Source organism: Thermobia domestica, chromosome 15 (assembly GCF_964235325.1).
Source record: "Thermobia domestica chromosome 15, izTheDome1.hap1.1, whole genome shotgun sequence".
Lineage (NCBI taxonomy): Eukaryota > Metazoa > Arthropoda > Insecta > Zygentoma > Lepismatidae > Thermobia > Thermobia domestica.
This window is the reverse complement of record NC_137468.1, coordinates 86,481,739-86,495,880: the sequence shown is the minus strand read 5'-3', so window position 1 is coordinate 86,495,880 and position 14,142 is coordinate 86,481,739. Positions and strand designations below refer to the sequence as shown.

General features: G+C 36.3%; 1 protein-coding gene and 1 non-coding gene across 3 annotated transcripts in view; both read left to right on the top strand.

Annotated features, from left to right (window-relative positions):
* The window catches only part of LOC145671120 (facilitated trehalose transporter Tret1-like), a 167,282-nt gene that overhangs the window by 49,702 nt on the left and 103,438 nt on the right, over positions 1 to 14,142 (top strand). The window lies entirely within an intron of this gene.
* Positions 11,059 to 11,151, top strand: TRNAY-GUA (transfer RNA tyrosine (anticodon GUA)). Its single transcript has 2 exons — positions 11,059 to 11,095; positions 11,116 to 11,151. It is a non-coding gene; the product is annotated as a tRNA-Tyr (tRNA).

Here is a 14,142-nt window from a genome sequence, read left to right as displayed (position 1 = left end):
AACAAAAGAAGTTTTCAATGAGTTACTCAAAGAAATATTTTCAGCCTCCGGATGAAAATAGGAAGACACTTAAAAAAGAAACAACATGCTACCGGGTTTGAACACACAAACATGTGATAGATAGTGTATCGACTCAAACCACTCGACCATTTTGTATGCCTTTGCACATCTTCTTTTGCCTTTTGTTATAGCAGTTTACTGTTCCATACTCGCTTTTGTTTATTCCGATACGACTATGAGTTCTCAGTAAATATTCGGACGTTACAGCTCTTGCAATGTATAAAAGTGTTTTTAGAATAAATCACAGTTGATATTATGTCCTAATAACATACGTAAAACAGGTTGAATTCGTGAAATGATTGAGGTTGGACTGAGCGTAAATGTTTTCATAGTTAGGAGCCTGGATATGCAAACCCGCTTAACGTGGGGATTTAATTTTGTGAAATTTGGTACACCTTGTCTCAAAAAGGTTGAGCGCATTCTTTATTGGTGTTTTGAGGCAAAAATTTTCTAAGTCCAGCTTCGGGTATCTTCGGGAAAAAGTCAGCCAGGTTCGAACCTCCAAGCCAGCCTTTGCAATCGGGAAAAAGTTTGCAGATTTGTTTTTCTTCTTTTAAATATAATAAGACTTGTTACCAAGTGTTTAAAAAAGCAACATTGATTGAAATACTTAATGATACAATATTTCGAAACCTTTTTTTTTAAATGTCAGCACATGCTTGTTTGTCATTTAGCTCTCCATACGTAATGGAACATTTAAATACGTTAAAGAATCTTTCCATATGTAAAAGAATGCTCAAAGTTAAGAAATAGAACATAATTATCGCCTGAGTACTAAAATAAAAGTCAAAGTAGAACAGAAACAGCGTTTGTAATGGATATGAATGTCATAATTATCTTGAGATACGTTATACATCGCTAGAAGCATAGTTCTGGAAGTCCTTGCGTTAGCTCATTGGTAAGCTGTCGGATTTCAAATCTTACGGTTGAGAGTTCGAATCCCGTCTAGGTTAGTCCTTTTTTTAAAATTATATTTTCCGCAATGCATGAAAAATTATATAAAATAATTACTTTAGAATACATATGTTGTGTATATATAACATAATCATTGCAGAACATAGTAATTATTATGTTTAAAATATAACATCTGAGATAATTTTCACAGTAGGTCGGTATTATATATGAGGATGTAAATACAACTTAAGAAACTCGTTCAATAGCAATAAATAAGTTATGTAGTGTATTTATTTGCATCTATTTGTCATACAGATGTAACTTCTCAATATTCTCATTACAGCATGTCATTTACATTCGTGAAATACAATATATTCCTACGGATATAGAAAGTGTATAAACAGAGTATCCAAAGTCGTATACTGCTTCAAGACACATAACTTTTCCCGATCCCCTTAACGTCACGGGAAGAAACACAAACTCTCTTTAGAACGGAATGTCGTTACTTAGAGTCTCATTCGAATACAATGAATATGCTTTTGTATATTCATCTCTCTCTCTCTCTTTCGCTTTCTTTATGTGTGTGTGTGTGTGTGTTGCGGAATATCCCAAGTTGAATACAACATTTGCCAAGTATATGAGCATCATTGTCATCGAATACCAGAAATTGAAAGTCGTGTTTCTTCAGGTTGGGTTTGCGTGTTCATGTTAGCTCACTGGTAGAGTACGGACTTGCCAATAAAGAGGTCTTGAGTTCAAAGCCCACAGCTAATAATCATTCTTTTGTTAGTAGGATTGCACAGAAATCGGATACAAGGAGTGGTTTACTTCTAGAAATATTTTCAGAAGCGTTTAGGTAGCCCTGAAAAGGGCTGTTTTCGGGAGTTAAGGCGGGGACATTAATATTGTGTCCAAGACCCTTCTGAATTTATTACACGCTCCATTCTTCTGGGCATGGAATCTATTACATGGGTGACAAATCTATCTCCTTCCCCTACCTCCAGCCATGCTTCGGAAACAAGATGCCACAGGTCATCCTGAGTTCTTGGTGGATCTGCCTCAGGCCAACTTTCCCTTAGAGTACGCTTCACTTCTGCCCACATATTTTCCATGAGATTGAGGTCTGCTCCACGAGCGGCCAGTCGATTAAATCAATCTCAGGATGCCCTGCGAACCATTCCTGAATCACACGGGAAGTATGTATTGGCGACTGGTATTGCTGGAACTGAATTACACCATCAGGCTGAAATACTCGTACAGATAGCACCATGATATTACTGATAATGTCTAAGTACTGAGCATTGTCCAGATGTCCTTCAATTCTATGAAGCTGTCCTGCTCCGCGACTGGAAATCCAACCCCAACATAAAATAGATACATGGCCACTGCGATTGCAAGCAGCCACATATCCATGGTCATATCGGGTGCCTCTCGGACGATACACAAAACGGCGTCCCTCCTTCGATGTTGTGAATATGGATTCATCTGAGAAAACTACGTTTTCCCAATTGAGACCCACATTCGCCTGTGCAAACGCGAGACGGTAAATTTTGTGGTCGTCTGAGAGTTTTTCCTTCACGGCAGCAACACGGCCACGTAACCCAGCATGACGAAGCCTTCGCAGAGCTGTATGCTTTTTACCAGGAAAGAGAGAAACTTCCCTTAGCTGTCTAGACGTCCTTAGTGGGTCTAACCGGGCTTCGTTTACTAATCTCGCATCTTGGGCTTCGGTTGACACATGCGGACGACCAGGAGATCGTAAATTATCAGTCTGACCTGTAGCACCATATTTCCGAATCCATCGCCTTCCTGTAGAGGCCGGGACACCTACTCGCCTGCTAGCTGCAGTTGCAGAATAACCTTCCAACTCCCATAAAATAATTACTGCTGTACGTCTATCCATAGTTACCAATGTTCTGAGCTGTGAGAAGGAAGCAATAGGTAAAAGATAGTACCTGACGTGTGATTGGTTACTTGCACGACACGCCTATTGTGGGGAACAGCGTTGCCAGATCTAGCATAATGATGCTAGATCTAGCATAATTTGCATGTCTCTAGCATCTAGCATCTTGCTTTTAGCATCCTGCCCAAATCTAGCACAATTTCAGCAAGTTTATCAGAAAGCCGTAAAACCTGGAGATGAGAAAGAAGTTGGTCGTGGGAAGAAAAAGAACGGCAGAAATGTATCCTCTTCCATTGATTCATACAGTCGGTAAACCTCACAGGCAGTCTTATTTTCCGAAGTAAGTTCGAAACGTCTTTGGGATTTTTTGTGGCTCCACCCAAGGTTTTCTAATCCTTTAACTCCGAGGCATGGGCGGAGCTATGGGGGCCATTCTCCCCCCAACTTTTTGACAACTTCACCATCTTTATTTCTGACTTCATGATCATATTTATTCCTGAAATGACAGCTCCGAGACCGACCAAAAATCTGCCGCCCCCCCCCCCTAGCAGACGATTCCCAACTCCCCTTATGCTGCGAAGTAATTTTCTTTCAAAATATGTAAACAAAAACTTTGCATTCATTTATACGATATATACGCCATTGAGTCTGGCAACGACTGCATTAATTTAGCTGAGTTAAAATTTTGGTGCGTGAAGTATTGCATTCTTGCTCTCTGTGTATTTTAAGTTACGTTATCGTATCTCAACTTCGTTTTTTTAAACTCCTGAATTAGTAATTATGAGGATCTAGCATAATTTGACCGAATCTAGCATAAGTTCGATCAGGTTTTGGAATAATTCCGAGCTGTGAGTCTGGCAACGCTGGTGGGGAACGACTTGGTCAACGACTCGCGAAAGAAATCTGAAAATGGTGTGCCGTAATAATAATATCAAAAACAGTTTTTATAAAGGAATATTAATACACACGAAAAGCTGTTTAAAGAATGAATTGTTATACTGACTTTACACGTATAAAAACATATACCATATACCAAACAGATTGAGCGATATGATGATAGCTGTTTTGAGACAAAATCTTTCGAAGTCCAACTTCGGGTACCTTCGGAAAACAGTAAACTAAAGCTGCTGGTTCGAACCTCCAAAGCCAACCTTAGTAATCGGGAAACGATGTACAGATATGTTTTTCCTTCTGTTAAATATAATAAGACATGTTGAAATGGTATTAAGTGTAGAAAAAAGTAACATTGAAATACTTAATGATACAATATTTCGAGACTATGTATTCACACTCTCGTTTCGTCATTGTGATTTCCATACGGAAAAGAGCATTTACGTATGAGCTCAGTTATATTTCAGAAGCAGCTTCCGAAAAGCGGTCATATTAGCTCAGTGGTACACCACCGAGCGTTTAAATCGTGCGTTCGATACCCGTTCAGGTGAAATTCTTTTATGATATTCTACTTTCCTCAATGCATGAAAATTATGTAAAATAGTTACATTACAATTCATCAGTTGTATATATCAGTTGAATATATATATTCATATCATCAGTTGTATATATCAGTTGAATATATATATTCATATCATTTCACGACATAAGTAATTCTTATCTTTAAAATATAACATCTGAGGTATTGACAGAACGTCGGTGTGTTATGTGTGAATATTGAATACAAATTTAAAAAATCGTGTAATAGCAATAAATAAGTTATGTAATGTATTTATTTGCAGCTACTTTCATCGCAGATAACTTCTCAATATTCGCATTACAGCATTTAGGTAGAGCATATCGAAAATCGGATCGTGGTCCAAGACAAAAAACTAGCTAGCCCCAAACTGTCACGTAAGAAATTCGCGAATCGCAAAAGTAAAGTGAAGAGATTGAGAGCGGTAATTCCTTAATCGCTCTCTCTCAACTCTCTCTTATCTGCATTTATACACATAAAAGTGTATGTATGTATGTTCCAACATAACTCATGTATGCCTAGGGCAGGGTTTCTCAACCTGGGAGTCGCGGCCCCTAGGGGATCGCGAAGATAGGCGGAAGAGATAAATATAGTTAGAATCTAATACCAGAAATTATTTTTAAATATTATTTTTAATTTTGTTCTGATAGGCATACTTTTGTTTTTTATACACACTGTAAAGAACAATAAAAAATAAGTCTACTGAACATTTTCAAAGGGTGTAGAATTCGTGTTACTATTCGGTTCAAAGTCTTGTCGTCGCGAATTCTGTCGAGAAATTTGAAGCTTAAAATATACAAAACGATAATCATGCCTGTTGTTCTGTATGGTTGCGAAACATGGTCGCTTACTTTGAGGGAAGAACATAGACTGAAAGTATTTGAGAACAAGATCCTTAGACGAATATTCGGACCCAAGAGGAACGGGAATGGGGAATGGCGGAAACTTCATAACGAGGAACTGCATAATTTATACGGTTTACCCAACATTGTTAGGGTCGTCAAGTCTAGAAGGCTTAGGTGGGCGGGTCATGTAGCTAGAATGGAAGAAAGTAGAAACGCTTTCAAAATCTTGACTGGAAGACCAATCGGAAAACGACCATTAGGAAGACCTAGGCGCAGATGGGAGGACAATATTAAGATGGATTTCGCTGAGATACGAATACAAAGTAGAAACTGGATCCAATTGGCTAAGGATAGAAGTCAGTGTAGAGCTTTTGTGAACGCGGCATTGAACCTCCGGGTTCCATAGGCCATAGAGTTAGTTAGTTAGTAGAGTTGTTTAAAAATGAATTTAAATCTAAGAGGTATGATATAAAACTAATGAGAACTGTATATAGAAATACTAGAAAAATACACATGCAACAAAACCTGCACATTGAAATACAATTAAAATTAAAACCTAATGAGACACCTAAGCATGGTGTAATTTCACTAGTTCAGCAATGTCCGGTTCAATCTTCATGACGAACATTATCAAGCCATTTTCAACTGATAAGCGATTTCTTATCTTTGTTTTAATGTTTACCATAAAAAACACACTTTCGCACAAGTACGATATAGCAAATGGAATTATTACTTTTAAAGCAGCAATCCCCAGACCAGGATATTCTTCTCTCCTCATCAGGCAGAACTTGTCCAAGTCTTCGTTACAAAAAACCAGTTGCAAATACTTGTCGCATTATCATTCTATTATTTGGTCAAGAAGTTGTGGGCTTAGATCGGATACGTTAATGGCCTCTTCAATGAAGGAGTTTAACATCCATCTTGAACCAGCACCTTCGTCGTTGGGAATATAGATATTACAGTTACTGTATCCACTGTCAGTGCCGGGCGCCGAAAAAAGGGGCCACACATTTCGGAGGAAGTGTGTTACTCATGTTAGGAAAGTGCATGTGCACATGTGTAAAATAGAAGGAAAAACGTAATAAAATGTGCTCAAAATTAAGGAAAGGTAGGGTTTATTTTGAAAATGTTATTGAGCTTCGTGCCAACCATGGTGGCGCTTCGTAGCTAGTCTGTCGACGTCACTCATATATACGGTGACATCGTACTATACTCTCGCCCCGGGCGCTGATTTTCCATGGCACTGTTCACTATAAACAAAAAAATGGATTCTACTATTATAGAAATAGGTATGTTAAAAATCCCACACAAGCTTATTATAAAACAAATTATAAAAGGGTCGCTGGCAAGAGCGTGTGATAAAAGGGGATCGTGATAGGAATTAGATTGAGAACCACTGGCCTAGAGTAATTTTAACCACATTTCTTATAGTTTCGAAAAGAGTGCTGTCGGGTTACCTATGGGAGGGGGATACATATAAAAGATTGGTAGAAAATGATCGATATTAGATTCATAGTTTTCGGGGTCGCTTAGATAAATAGTGAGACTTTCAATTTCGCTTAACTCCGATTAAGCTCTCATTAGTAGGGATGGGCACGAACGACTTTTCTTTGAAACTCGACTCAACTCGAAACAGACATCTTTGAGGTCTACTCTTGCACTCGGCGCAAAAAATATCTTCCAACTCGACTCGGATTAGAGTCAAGTCGAACCAAAACGAGCAAAATCCTGTGTGTAGTCCTACCTGGACAATACATAGACAATAATTATTCTATCATCAATTATACTACTATTACTACAAATAATAATAATAATAATAATAATAATAATAATAATAATAATAATAATAATAATTATTATTATTATTATTATTATTATTATTATTATGACAACACCGTGTACAAACATGAACAATAGATGGTTAGTAAAGGAATACTAAAAGCTAGTTGACTGCCGACGTCGGTAGTCATGAACTCTACAAGGCAAAGACATCGTTCATTACTCTAAGCTGTAAGCGTCGGTGGACTACAGATGGTCAACTATTGACCTCTCGCCAGAAATTGGTGGTCTCGCAGCGACGATCCGTGGTGGCCCAAGTTCCATTTTGAAAACTTTACTACCAGCAGCAGAGACGCGATGAAACGCCAACGAACCACAAAATTACTCTCCCAAAATATGTCAAAATGCCTATATGTGTGATTTGTTTATATTTAGGTGAATCAAAAAACACAAAACAAATACCCGGGGTGGACGCAAACTATCAATATTACGATTACTAGGCACGTGTTCTTCTGACTTCTCCACGGAAACGATCATAAAAAGCTTGGTTGTTGAAGGATAAATCATTGACGTCTTAATTTAGCCAATCAGACAAACCCCTACATCTCGAGTTCTAGAAGGTGATACCGCGAACCGTTTCAGATTTATTGCTTCCTGGTGGAGTACTATCCATGAGCAAAATTTGAGCATAATAGCCGACATGCATCTTCGGTGCCTCTTATCTTTAGTACAATTTTAACCAGAGATGGTGTGGGTCAATGAAAATTTGATCCACGACCCACCATGACCCACTATCACCCACCACCCAAATGCCCCATTGGCCCACTCTGATCCATCAACCATCGTGATCCACTCTGACCCACCACCAACTATGAACCACTCTGAACCATTGTGACCAACTCCGACCCACCAAAACCCATCGACATCAACTCTGACCGATGGCCCACGTCCTCCTCTCCATTGGCTAAAGAGGTTACACTTGTAATAAAACAAGACTGTGAAATTATCACTTATCGGAGTTTGAATTTCTACCGTTAATGGCTCAAGCACCTCTCTGTTACAATACTGGTGGGTCTGACCTTTACGATATATAATGGCAAAGTGTTTCTCATCTTCCAAATTAAAATGAATTTAAATTTATCATATATAATTATTTCTTTGTTGCCTTACAGACACATTTCAGTAGAAAATAGGGTGAAATTTGAAAGTTTCAAATCAAGGAAAAGTAGACCAACGTAAAAAAAACAGAGAGAGAGAGAGAGAGAGAGAGAAACTAATTTTCTATATAATTAAGCATGCCGTACTAATTGAAAATGCCCATGTAATTAAGTTTAGAATACAAATTTTATGGCCATTTTTCTCTAACTTTATGGCTTGATTGCCTTATGCTCGGAACGCTCCATATATTAAACACCAGCTTCAGCAATTATAAATAGAAAGCAGTGGGTATAAAATTCAAAAAGAACTTTAATTTGCATTACTCAATTTCAACTAATATCAATCGTTTTCGATTATTTTTACAAATCAACCCACTACCAATTTCCAATATATAGAAAATGCACCCCCGTCCCCCCGCTCATAAAAGATAATTTTAAAAAATGCCAGGACATATTCTCTTTATTTTTAATAAAGAGTTATATGCTGAATTTCAGCTCTCAGTTGAACGGCTTGTGAGATACTCAATTTTTCGCTCATGTGGTTCGGATTCCACGTTAATCAGTAGGTCCACGTCTCATATAGCCTCGCTGCTGAAAGGGACGCTAAACTAAACTCAACTCAACTCAATTTTTCGCAAAAATTCGGACTTCTACTCCCCCTAAGGATATGTATTATAATGAAAGTGACACGCGTATGATAACTTCCCAGTTGGGATTGGAGCCTGATTATATACCAAACGTCAATTTATTTGACTTTGCAATTTGACCGTGATGATTACGCAGACATAGTTACTTTCAATTTTTTATGATACATATCCTTATTTCATATGTTACAGATGATTCAAAAATACTTTTTCAAGCAGTTAGCTCCTCTAGAATCTCACAGGCTGCATCCCAAAATCCAACTCCTACTATCCTATGACAATCCAAAAGTGACTGAACTGTTTTTATTAGGAACAAATGACAAAAGAAAAATGGAGATCTTGAAAGTAAAATGTAGAAAAGCTCGGTGCCCCCAATAACTACATATTTCTCCGCCCCTTCATCCCGAACTTAAAAATAAAACTTAATTCGAATATGGTTAATTAGTGAATTTATTACAGTTAAATTCCACTCACTACATGCTACAGCTACAACTATGTAACAAAAAATAACAACTGTGAAACATGTTCTGAATTACTATTAGATTTCTTACGCTATTATTAAACATATTAGAATAGTAAAAGAGGATTGTTCGTGAAATAGTATATTTGCTCTTGATTTATAACTTTTTCATACGGAAAAAAAATAAAATATTATTCAAGTTTTAAACTTTGCACTCTGCAAATATTATGCCCTCTAGGCAATGGGACTAATGTGAAATGTGGACTATTGTGGACTAATGGGAAATGCTGCACTGTTAGCGGCGCTGAAAACTTACGATTCGATTCTAATATCGAATGATTTCGATAACTTTATGTCGCTACGTAACCATCCTGGGTGCTAATGGGAGCTTAGTTGGACTTGAATTGAAAGTAGAACCATTCACCTAAGCGACCACGAAACTATGGATTCGATACTAATATCGACCCGTTTCTAGCATTTTTGATATGTATCCCGACAGTACTCTTTTTCCAGACTGTAAGAAATATAGTTAAAATTGCTCTAGATATATCAGAATTATGTTGAAATACACACATAAATCCACTTTTATATTCTGTATAAATAGAGAGTGAGCGAGCGAGCGAGCGAGAGAAGGCGACTGAAGGCATCACCACTTCCACATTGCAAAAGCATATATCAGGAATTGAATTGAAAATCTATGTAAAGACTTTCTGCTGTGGCATGCTTCACAAGGACAATTCCAGTCTACTCACGTGACCTTTGGGGTTCATGAATTTTTTTGTGAGCGTTCCGACTTTGGATTCTCTGTTTATACCTTCTGTTTATGCATCGAATAACTTTTCAAGAACATAAATGACATTCTGTATTATGAATGTTGAGAATTACCCTCTATATGACAAATAGCTGCAAATAAATACACTACATGATTTATTTATTGCTATTGAACGAGTTTCTTAAGTTGTATTTACATCCTCATATATAATACCGACCTACTGTGAAAATTATCTCAGATGTTATATTTTAAACATAATAATTACTATGTTCTGCAATGATTATGTTATATATACACAACTTATGTATTCTAATGTAATTATTTTATATAATTTTTCATGCATTGCGGAAAATATAATTTATAAAAAGGGTTAATCTAAACGGGATTCGAACTCAAAACCTTATGATTTGAAATCCGACAGCTTACCAATGAGCTAGCACAAGGACTTCTAGAATTATGCTTCTAGCGATTTATAACGGATCTCAAGATAATTATGACATTCATATCCATTACAAACGCTGTTTCTGTTCTACTTTGACTTTTATTTTAGTACTCAGGCGATAATTATGTTCTATTTCTTAACTTTGAGCATTCTTTTACATATGGAAAGATTCTTTAACGTATTTAAATGTTCCATTACGTATGGAGAGCTAAATGACAAACAAGCATGTGCTGACATTAAAATAAAAAAGGTTTCGAAATATTGTATCATTAAGTATTTCAATCAATGTTGCTTTTTTAAACACTTGGTAACAAGTCTTATTATATTTAAAAGAAGAAAAACAAATCTGCAAACTTTTTCCCGATTGCAAAGGCTGGCTTGGAGGTTCGAACCTGGCTGACTTTTTCCCGAAGATACCCGAAGCTGGACTTAGAAAATTATTGCCTCAAAACACCAGTAAAGAATGCGCTCAACCTTTTTGAGACAAGGTGTACATAGAAAACACACGAACTAACGAAGTGTTGATTTTGTAATTGTAGCGAACCAATAGCTAGATTTAAACATAAACAGGAAATCTCGGTTGAAACAGCTAGTATTTACGATTAGATCGCGACGGTTCTGCTGAGGAAACATTCATCTGGTAGCTCAGTTGGTAGAGCGGTGGACTGTAGTTGGTTGAGTGGCACCAGTAATCCATAGGTCGCTGGTTCAAATCCGGCCCGGAGGAACTTTTTTTTCTCACTGACAAATTTAACTTACCTTTCTCTTTTGGAACGTGTTTTATAAACATTTTTCTAACAAGAAATGGGAAGATATTAGGATATGGTATTGGAATAAAGCTATACAAATCAGTCTAAAGATAAATTTAAATAAAACAAAGAGAACGTATAATCAATATAAGATACAGGTAAACAAGATTGAAATAATAGGTGAAGTGACAAACCAGTATTAAAATGGTTAATTGTTGTCGAAATCAGTATTGAAATCGAAAATAATAGTAAATTTGAACACTTCCGGTTTCCGGTTTTGGTGCAGTGTTGTGAATAGTCCTTACATATTGGCTTGATATTCTCAATCGTTTGTAAAACATAGGTTTTCGCTATCTATTACCAGTTTTGTTTTATGGTGATAAATGATGAAACCGAAAATGGTTAATTTTGAACCACTTCCGATTTGAATACAAGGTTAAAGGAGAACATGGAACCTATTCCTGGGAAGCTGAATCGATTGCAAAAACCACATCTCGAGATCTCTTATCGCCTTTGCTCCATGGAAACTTGTATTGAAACCGGAAGTAATAGTAAATTTCAACTACTTTCGGTGTTGATAGACTGTTATAGATTGTGTGCATATGTATGTTCTCTTGTGAGCCTGAATCGATTACAGAAAAAAGCTTGTCACTATACATTACAAGTTTTGTTTTATGGGGATAAATGTTTTAATCGGAAATGGTTAATTTAAACCACTATCGCTTTGAATAGAGGGTTAAAGGAGGAAATGGAACCTATTCTTTGGACACTGAATCGATTGTAAAAAGCAGCAATATCTCCATATCTGTTACTGCTTTTGCTTCATGGAAAATCAGTACTGAAAGCAGAAGTAGTAATGAGTAGTACTTATGGATGGTCATAGTATGTTGCCTTGAGACTCTGAAACGTTTAAAAACTGCTCTTTGCTACTTGTTACCGTTTTAGTTCTGTGGTGATAAATTTTGAAACCAGTAATTGAACCAGTCCCGCTTTGAACAGGGACTTATTGGAAGTGATGGAATATATTTTTGGGACGCTGAATCGATTACAAATAACATCTTCTCGATATCTCTTAACGTTTTTGCTCTGGTATGTGTCAATGGACGGACAGACAACCCTGTTCTATGATTTCCGACACTTAAGCATACCTTAGTTTGGAAGTTTAAATTATAATAATAGAACAGAGAACATATAATATAATGAAGAAAAGAAATAAAAGATCAGTAACAAACTTTCTTTAAGTTCGTTGATAAACAGAATGACAAATAATAATAAGAATAAAATTTCTGTTGTACGATCGTTTTATTATCGTTTGTGGTGATTTTGAGAAGCTCTGTACACCTTGTCTCAAAAAGGTTGAGCGCATTCTTTATTGGTGTTTTGAGGCAAAAATTTTCTAAGTCCAGCTTCGGGTATCTTCGGGAAAAAGTAAGCCAGGTTCGAACCTCCAAGCCAGCCTTTGCAATCGGGAAAAAGTTTGCAGATGTGTTTTTCTTCTTTTAAATATAATAAGACTTGTTACCAAGTGTTTAAAAAAGCAACATTGATTGAAATACTTAATGATACAATATTTCGAAACCTTTTATTAATATGAGCACATGCTTGTTTGTCATTTAGCTTTCTATACGTAATGGAACATTTAAATACGTTAAAGAATCTTTCCATATGTAAAAGAATGCTCAAAGTTAAGAAATAGAACATAATTATCGCCTGAGTACTAAAATAAAAGTCAAAGTAGAACAGAAACAGCGTTTGTAATGGATATGAATGTCATAATTATCTTGAGATCCGTTATACATCGCTAGAAGCTTAGTTCTAGAAGTCCTTGTGTTAGCTCATTGGTAAGCTGTCGGATTTCAAATCATAAGGTTGTGAGTTCGAATCTCATCTGGGTCAATACTTTTTTTAAAATTATATTTTCCGCAATGCATGAAAAATTATATAAAATAATTACATTAAAATACATAAGTTGTTTATATATAACATAATAATTGCAGAACATAGTAATTATTATGTTTAAAATATAACATCTGAGATAATTTTCACAGTAGGTCGGTATTATATATGAGGATGTAAATACAAGTTAAGAAACTCGTTCAATAGCAATAAATAAATCATGTAGTGTATTTATTTGCAGCTATTTGTCATATAGAGAGTAATTCTCAACATTCATAATATAGAATGTCATTTATGTTCTTGAAAAGTTATTCGATGCATAAACAGAGGGTATAAACAGAGAATCCAAAGTCGGAACGCTCGCAAAAAAATTCATGAACCCCAAAGGTCACGTGAGTAGACTGGAATTGTCCTTATGAAGCATGCCACAGCAGAAAGTCTTTACATAGATTTTCAATTCAATTCCTGATATATGCTTTTGCAATGTGGAAGTGGTGATGCCTTGAGTCGCCCTCTCTCGCTCGCTCGCTCGCTCACTCTCTCTCTATTTATACAGAATATAAAAGTGGATTTATGTGTGTGTTTCAACATAATTCTGATATATCTAGAGCAATTTTAACTATATTTCTTACAGTCTGGAAAAAGAGTACTGTCGGGATACATATCAAAAATGCTAGAAACGGGTCGATATTATTATTGAATCCATAGTTTCGTGGTCGCTTAGGTGAATAGCTCTACTTTCAATTCAAGTCCAATTAAGCTCCCATTAGCACCCAGGGTGGTTACGTAGCGACATAAAGATATCGAAATCAACCGATATTAGAATCGAATCATAAGTTTTCAGCGCCGCGAAGAGTGCAGCATTTCCCATTAGTCCACATTAGTCCCATTGCCTAGAGGGCAACATATTTGCAGAGTGCAAATTTTAAAACTTGAATAATATTTTATTTTTTTTCCGTATGAAAAAGTTAAAAATCATGAGCAAATATAATATTTCACGAACAATCCTCTTTTACTATTCTAATATGTTTAATAATAGCGTAAGAAATGTAATAGTAATTCAGAACATGTTT